Raw genomic sequence first — 8,142 nt, 5'->3', positions numbered from 1 at the left:
AGTTCGGATAAAAAAAGTATACAATGTAGAATTTGATTAAACCCTGACTTTTCAAAACTTCAGAATATATTAAGAAAACATAACAAATAAAAACGGGTTTTATGCTTGAATTATTGCTATACTGATTTGAAAAAGCATAATGGGAGTCCATGGGAAAATGACAATTTTGATAAAAAAATTCGCGAATAAATATTGTATAGGATGTGTATCTTTATGAAACTTCTCACAGTCTTAAATAAATTTATAGCCAATAATGTGCTTGTTTTTGAGATATTTGTTCATAGTTGAAAGACTGATCCGAATATTTCAAGCTGATTGTTATTCAGAATTATGTGTGAGATGTTATGATATCATAGTTTTACTTTAGAAAGATAAAATGTTGCCATTGTTGTAAACTTCTCCACAGGTTCCCATCAATTCATAAAGTACTTACATTATTTCGCACACCGTATCCAGGCTTAAGTCTACGTTATCCGGATAAATGACGTTACACTATTACTGCCGTTTAATCAAACGTGCATAGCTACCTTAACCGATATCTAAGTTGAAAAGGCGTAAAAAGCTACAGTTATGTACTATGTCCTGTGCTGTCACCTAATGATAGCGAAGGCATGTTTTAAATTTGGAAGCATATCGCTCGGCAGTTTTTGAGAAAAATGCTTACAAGCAAAACTTTTGTGACACCGACCCGACAAAAGTATGAAAACAAAAGCTCTTATACTTGAAAAAAAAGTCAAATAGTCGAGCTAAAAATGTATTTTTCTTATCATGCACTGAGCAAACGTGGAAAACTGTCCTGCGTAAATATATCAAATGTACAAACTTTGTGAAATATTAAGGATATTCAACAAAGAGTTAAGGAAAGTTTGAGTACAGTTTCTATGTTTAACTTCTGAATTCCTAACACAACACACACTTTTCTGTGACATGGAGGTCTTATCATAATGATAAAGTATTCAGATTTAGCAGAATTCATTCTGAGAACCTGTTTTATTATGACATTGTGATAATAATTCCAGTGTTCTTTTTGTTACTAATTTTTCAGTATTTCTTATTTTTCAGTGTGTTGATGACACAATTCAACATTATTAGTGGCTTTTTTCACGAATGGCTATACATAGCTGTCAATAATCATTTGAGTGCTTAATCTGCATTGTGCCTATTAATTGGAAATACAAGTACAATGAAAATATCGGTGTCATTTGGAAAAGCGCTAACCATGCTAAATGTTCTTGAAATCACACTGCACTATCTGGTGTTAATTAAAATAATGCCCAATTTCGCTTCACTAACATTGTTTGAAGAATGAAATAAGTAATAAAGGTAATGTAACTTATCCTTCTATAACACCTAACTTCCTTTACCCTACAGTATATGTCATGATGACAAAAGTGTCATTGATTACTTGCCACTCATTTTGCTGCCTTTTGAACATATTTTTATCTCTATTGCCCTGATTCCAAATTGCGGTACGAAATCTAGAAATGTGCAATTGTACTTTGATTCAAATTAATATAATGTTCCCTATTTAAGAAGGTAACGGTTTTTCAAAGTTTCCAACTCCTACTGAGATTGTTTACTACATAAAAAAACAATGACCTCAGAACATTCAGCGCTGTATAAACTCTCTTCTAAAACGACAATCAAGTTGTATTTGAAACAATATTATTCATCTTCATGTGTCAATGCGTGTATCTTTGTGTGCTAGCATCAAAGATAAACTAACATAAAACATAGGTCAGATGGGCAGAGTGTCTTTTGATGTATTTATATTATGTATTTGGAATTTATGTATACACAAGTCACTATAATAACAATTTACTTACTTATACAAGCAACCACTGATTGAAAGATCACTATTTTTTTTTTACTAAGAAATATTGTTTGAAAGGTTATTTCGTTGACCCTCTTGCTTATTCTAACGTACATTTTAGTGTCGGCTGTAAATAGTTGTAAAAGTCTCTATGTACAGTTTTAACAAAATCTGTAAAAAGATCCTTTGGAAACATAAAATGCAACCAAGAAGAATAATAGCAGACTCGGTTTGACTGAGTCTGTTCATAAGAGGTCATGAAATGTACAACACCTCTAACGCTCCCTAGCACCGGCTATTAATGATCTTTGAATGAGGAAAGACCGGCGGCCCGATAAAAAATCTAGGGGAACTGTCCCATTTTCTGTTGCCTCCCGTGAATTGCATGACTTTAATGACACTATACGACAAATCTGAGAATGATGTCGCTTATAATATGATTTTTATAGAAAAGTTCATGGTGCTGTTTTCTCGGGCCTTTCATTCAGATAATAGTCATGCCAATTTCGGGTTGACCAGTTATGTAGATTACAGAACTCGTTGGTTAAGACCCGGTTGTCGCTTTAATAGACATATGTGATGGTTGAAAAAACATTTTGTAACATATTTTGTAATGACTGTTGACAACTCGCTAACGAAGACCGTGTACATTAGACAGAGTCTATAGCTTGTTTTCTTACTGACAACATCTTACACCTGATAAACCTTTGAAAATTACGCCCAATCAGATTATCATCAAAGCGCAGTAGAAACAATATCCCCTCTCACATGTGCCCTTTTTATTCATAAATCGTAAGGAAAGCCTTTAAAAGCCCTGACTAAAATTACACCAAAATGTCTCAAAAGAGAATTTCTTTTGATTAGATATTACAAAACCTTTTATTCATACATAACAATTGCTTTAAAACCATCTATTTTACATCCGAAATTCTATAATATTAATGTTAAACAATAAACAACAATCACACGTGTAAAACAGGTATTTGATAAAAACACATTACCTTAGATTATCTATGAGATAGTACGATTACTATTTAAATGTCGGGGACTCCAAGATACCTATCTCACAGGTATAATATAGAGATTGTTGTCCGTAATTTTTCTTATACGTTTTTCCTCTTCTTGTGCAAACCAAGAAAACAATTTATTGAATGAATGTGTATTTCATGCATGATGTCAGCTACATAAGGCACTCATTAAGTAAAACTGCGAATGACATGCAAAAATCTGGGATTTTTTTCTGCATTTCCCGGCGACTGACCTGCAGTTCCCGGCGACTGACCGGTCCAGTTGGAACATACAGTTTCATTCAGCTGTACATGCATCGTCACTTTTCAAATCAATTTAAGTCATTAATCTGGAAAGGTCATTGATTATAGACCTTTCGAGATGTCCGTTTGCTATACCTTTCTAAAGGCAAAAGCAATCATTATTTTGTCAAGCTGGGTGTTATCCGTGGCGATACGATGATGGTAATGCTATTATACTATCGTGTTTTCACCATCGTACTGTCGCGTTTTCACCATCGTAATATCATGATATCGCGTTTTCCTTATCGTAGTGTCGTGATTTCGCAATTTCAGTACGATGATGATAACGCGACAGTACGATGGTGATAACGCGACAGTACGATGGTAATTACGCGGCAGTACGATGATGATAACGCGTTAGTACGATGGTGATAACGCGACTGTACGATGGTGATAACGCGATAGTACGATGATGATAACGCGATAGTACGATAATGAAATTGCGAAATCACGATACTACGATAACGAAAACGCAATATCACGATATTACGATGGTGAAAACGCGACAGTACGATGGTGAAAACACGATAGTATATCGCATTATCATCATCGCGCTATCGTATTATCGCGTTTTCGTTATCGTAGTATCGCGTTATCATCATCGTAGTATCGCGTTTTCGTTATCGTAGTTTCGTGATTTCGCGTTAAATTTATCAACGTACTATCGCGTATCGCGTTTCAGAGGCGATGGCCCTAACAGAATTCCGTAAATAGTAAAAAAAAGGAAAAGATAAAAAGAAAAATTACAAAAGAAATTACATAGAGTAGATGCATTATGTAGTATAGTTTGTATGCGATAATCAAACAGAAATATAAACAACTAAACGCATATGTGTCCGATTATTGAACATAATATAGAAACTGAACATAGACACAAATCTACATCGGCGTGAAGTTGGCAGTACAGCAGTAGCAGCAGTAGCAGCAATTAACTGTTCCTACTGCCAGCAGTAGGAGCAGTTAAGTGCTACTGCTGCTACTGCCAGCAGTAGGAGCAGTTTACTGCTGCTACTGCTAGGCAGTTACATCAGTTAACTGGTGCTACTGCCATCAGTAACAACAGTTAAATGGTAGTACTACCACAAGTGAAGATGAAGTGCTGCTACTGCGAGCAGTTATAACAGTTAACTGCTGCTACTGCCAGCAGTTACAACAGTTAAATTGCTTGTACTACCACAAGTGAAGTGCTTGCATGATTTAATGTTCAGTTTTAAAATTAGCCATGCTTTATGCTTTTTATAAAGGAACGGTCTATAATTTGGATAGTGTTTGCATATACAATGCTACTGCCAGCAGTTACAATGGTTAACTGCTGCTACTGCTACTGCCAGCAGTTACCACAGTTAAATGCTTGTACTAAAAACATAATTGTACTGTGTACTCTGACGAATTAGCTGGCGAAACTTACCGATAATGAAAATTATGCATGATTTTTTGTGTTAAGATGAAATTTATTGTACATAACAAGAAAAATGGAAAAATGGAAATCATAAAAGTGAAAGAATGAATCTTATTGCACATAAAAGGTTCCTAAAATGAATTGACAGAGTACAGAGTCCCAACCGCTAACGTGACAATACTACAGGCAAGCACAACACCATTTTATTTAGTCAGGAAGTGAATATAATAAAACACGCGAGAGACGATCCTATAAATTGAACTTTCAAATGTCAAATCAGTTTATAGTAGAGTGTTTTTAACTCCGACTTTTGGCCCTAACTATGATGTACTTACCTCCCCGGATTGCATCTTAAGAAACTGAAAGTAGAAAATCTCGCGCTTTTCTAAATAGGAAGGGATGGTTTCGAATTAGGCCCGGCAGGTTTTCTGAATAAAATGAGTACATGTATTTTATAGGCATTTATATTCAAATAGTTATTTTCAAAGATAAATGAAGTATAAATACAAACAAGAGTAACAGTTCGAAGGAAGTTGTTATGTGCTAAAATAGAATTTCCCAGCTCCCGACTAAAAAAAGAATGGCGAGTTAGATCATGCAAAACAGGAAAGGGCAATCATCCACCAATGTATTCATTCATGTACATTGTATAAATTAAAATCATGACTGTTAAATAAGACAGAAGTTTAAGGGTCCCCAGCTCCGCCCCAGACCTTGACTTTTGGATCGGACCGGGTGGCCATTGTAGAGAGGGTTGTCCCCCACCAGGCACGGGTGGCCGCCATTCCGGGGAAACTCTTGTTTGGGAGAAACCCGGGTCGAGGTGTGAGGCGGTGGTGGGTCCGGGGCGGCCTAAAATCGTTCCAGCAGTTAATAGGAGGTCCCTATGGGATCTTGAGTTTGGGTTGAGACCGGGTGGCCGTTGTAGAGGGTGACGGACTATGGGGGGGGGGGGGGGGGGGGGGGGGGGGGGGTCAGCATAGCGGCTATTCCGGGAAAACTCTTGTTTACCCGCGAGCGGTTCTCAAAGTTGGTTTTAGGTCATTTTCGGAATTTTTCATTTTTTTTCAGTTTGGGCGCCCCCAGCTCCGCCCCAGACCTTGACTTTTGGATCGGACCGGGTGGCCATTGTAGAGAGGGTTGTCCCCCACCAGGCATGGGTGGCCGCCATTCCGGGAAAACTCTTCTTTGGTAGAAACCCGGGTCGAGGTGTGAGTCGGGGGTGGGTCCGGGGCGGCCTAAAATCGTTCCAGCAGTTAATAGGAGGTCCCTATGGGATCTTGAGTTTGGGTTGAGACCGGGTGGCCGTTGTAGAGGGTGACGGACTATGGGGGGCCAGCATAGAGGCTATTCCGGGAAAACTCTTGTTTACCCGCGAGCGGTTCTCAAAGTTGGTTTTAGGTCATTTTCGGAATTTTTCTTTTTTTTTTTCAGTTTGGGCGCCCCCAGCTCCGCCCCAGACCTTGACTTTTGGATCGGACCAGGTGGCCATTGTAGAGAGGGTTGTCCCCCACCAGGCATGGGTGGCCGCCATTCCGGGAAAACTCTTGTTTGGGAGAAACCCGGGTCGAGGTGTGAGGCGGGGGTGGGTCCGGGGCGGCCTAAAATCGTTCCAGCAGTTAATAGGAGGTCCCTATGGGATCTTGAGTTTGGGTTGAGACCAGGTGGCCGTTGTAGAGGGTGACGGACTATGGGGGGCCAGCATAGTGGCTATTCCGGGAAAACTCTTGTTTACCCGCGAGCGGTTCTCAAAGTTGGTTTTAGGTCATTTTCGGAATTTTCCATTTTTTCTTCAGTTTGGGCGCCCCCAGCTCCGCCCCAGACCTTGACTTTTGGATCGGACCAGGTGGCCATTGTAGAGAGGGTTGTCCCCCACCAGGCATGGGTTGCCGCCATTCCGGAAAAACTCTTGTTTGGGAGAAACCCGGGTCGAGGTGTGAGGCGGGGGTGGGTCCGGGGCGGCCTAAAATCGTTCCAGCAGTTAATAGGAGGTCCCTATGGGATCTTGAGTTTGGGTTGAGACCGGATGGCCGTTGTAGAGGGTGACGGACTATGGGGGGCCAGCATAGTGGCTATTCCGGGAAAACTCTTGTTTACCCGCGAGCGGTTCTCAAAGTTGGTTTTAGGTCATTTTCGGAATTTTTCATTTTTTCTTCAGTTTGGGCGCCCCCAGCTCCGCCCCAGACCTTGACTTTTGGATCGGACCAGGTGGCCATTGTAGAGAGGGTTGTCCCCCACCAGGCATGGGTGGCCGCCATTCCGGGAAAACTCTTGTTTGGGAGAAACCCGGGTCGAGGTGTGAGGCGGGGGTGGGTCCGGGGCGGCCTAAAATCGTTCCAGCAGTTAATAGGAGGTCCCTATGGGATCTTGAGTTTGGGTTGAGACCGGGTGGCCGTTGTAGAGGGTGACGGACTATGGGGGGCCAGCATAGTGTCTATTCCGGGAAAACTCTTGTTTACCCGCGAGCGGTTCTCAAAGTTGGTTTTAGGTCATTTTCGGAATTTTTCATTTTTTTTTCAGTTTGGGCGCCCCCAGCACCGCCCCAGACCTTGACTTTTGGATCGGACCGGGTGGCCATTGTAGAGAGGGTTGTCCCCCACCAGGCACGGGTGGCCACCATTCCGGGAAAACTCTTGTTTGGGAGAAACCCGGGTCGAGGTGTGAGGCGGGGGTGGTCCGGGGCGGCCTAAAATCGTTCCAGCAGTTAATAGGAGGTCCCATTGGGATCTTGAGTTTGGGTTGAGACCGGGTGGCCGTTGTAGAGGGTGACGGACTATGGGGGGCCAGCATAGAGGCTATTCCGGGAAAACTCTTGTTTACCCGCGAGCGGTTCTCAAAGTTGGTTTTAGGTCATTTTCGGAATTTTTCATTTTTTTTCAGTTTGGGCGCCCCCAGCTCCGCCCCAGACCTTGACTTTTGGATCGGACCGGGTGGCCATTGTAGAGGGGGTTGTCCCCCACCAGGCACGGGTGGCCGCCATTCCGGGAAAACTCTTGTTTGGGAGAAACCCGGGTCGAGGTGTGAGGCTGGGGTGGGTCCGGGGCGGCCTAAAATCGTTCCAGCAGTTAATAGGAGGTCCCTATGGGATCTTCAGTTTGGGTTGAGACCGTAATTAATTTTGATAAAGTTGAAACAAGTTTTACACTAATTTTAAAAGAAATATAAAATTTACTTTTATATAATGTACAAGAAAGTTTATGACAAAAGTAAAGGAATATTTATTTATGTTGATGCTCAAACTGGGGTGGAAGTCTCTGAAGATTCCATCTCTGGTACAGGTATTTTTGACACTTTAACAAAATTGTTTTCATCTTCTATTGCATCAGCTGGAAAAAAAGCTCTGGAAACTGCAGGAAAAGCAGCACTTGAAAGTGGAACCCGCAGGATTGGAACGGAAGTCGGGAATTTAGCTGCTGATAAAATTACAGAAAAAATTAAAAGTTTCAAAAAACCTGTTGTTGGTAAACCTGTTGGTAATTTAATTGTCAAGGAATTACAAAAAACAAATTCGAATAATGAGGAGGATATTAATATAAAATTAAATAGATTATTGTCAGGATCTGGGACTTTAGCTCAGCGTAAACGTATTAACAGATTAATTTATAAAAAATAAAATAATA

This window comes from Mercenaria mercenaria, unplaced genomic scaffold (assembly GCF_021730395.1).
Source record: "Mercenaria mercenaria strain notata unplaced genomic scaffold, MADL_Memer_1 contig_3754, whole genome shotgun sequence".
NCBI lineage: Eukaryota > Metazoa > Mollusca > Bivalvia > Venerida > Veneridae > Mercenaria > Mercenaria mercenaria.
Note: the sequence above shows the minus strand (reverse complement) of the source record.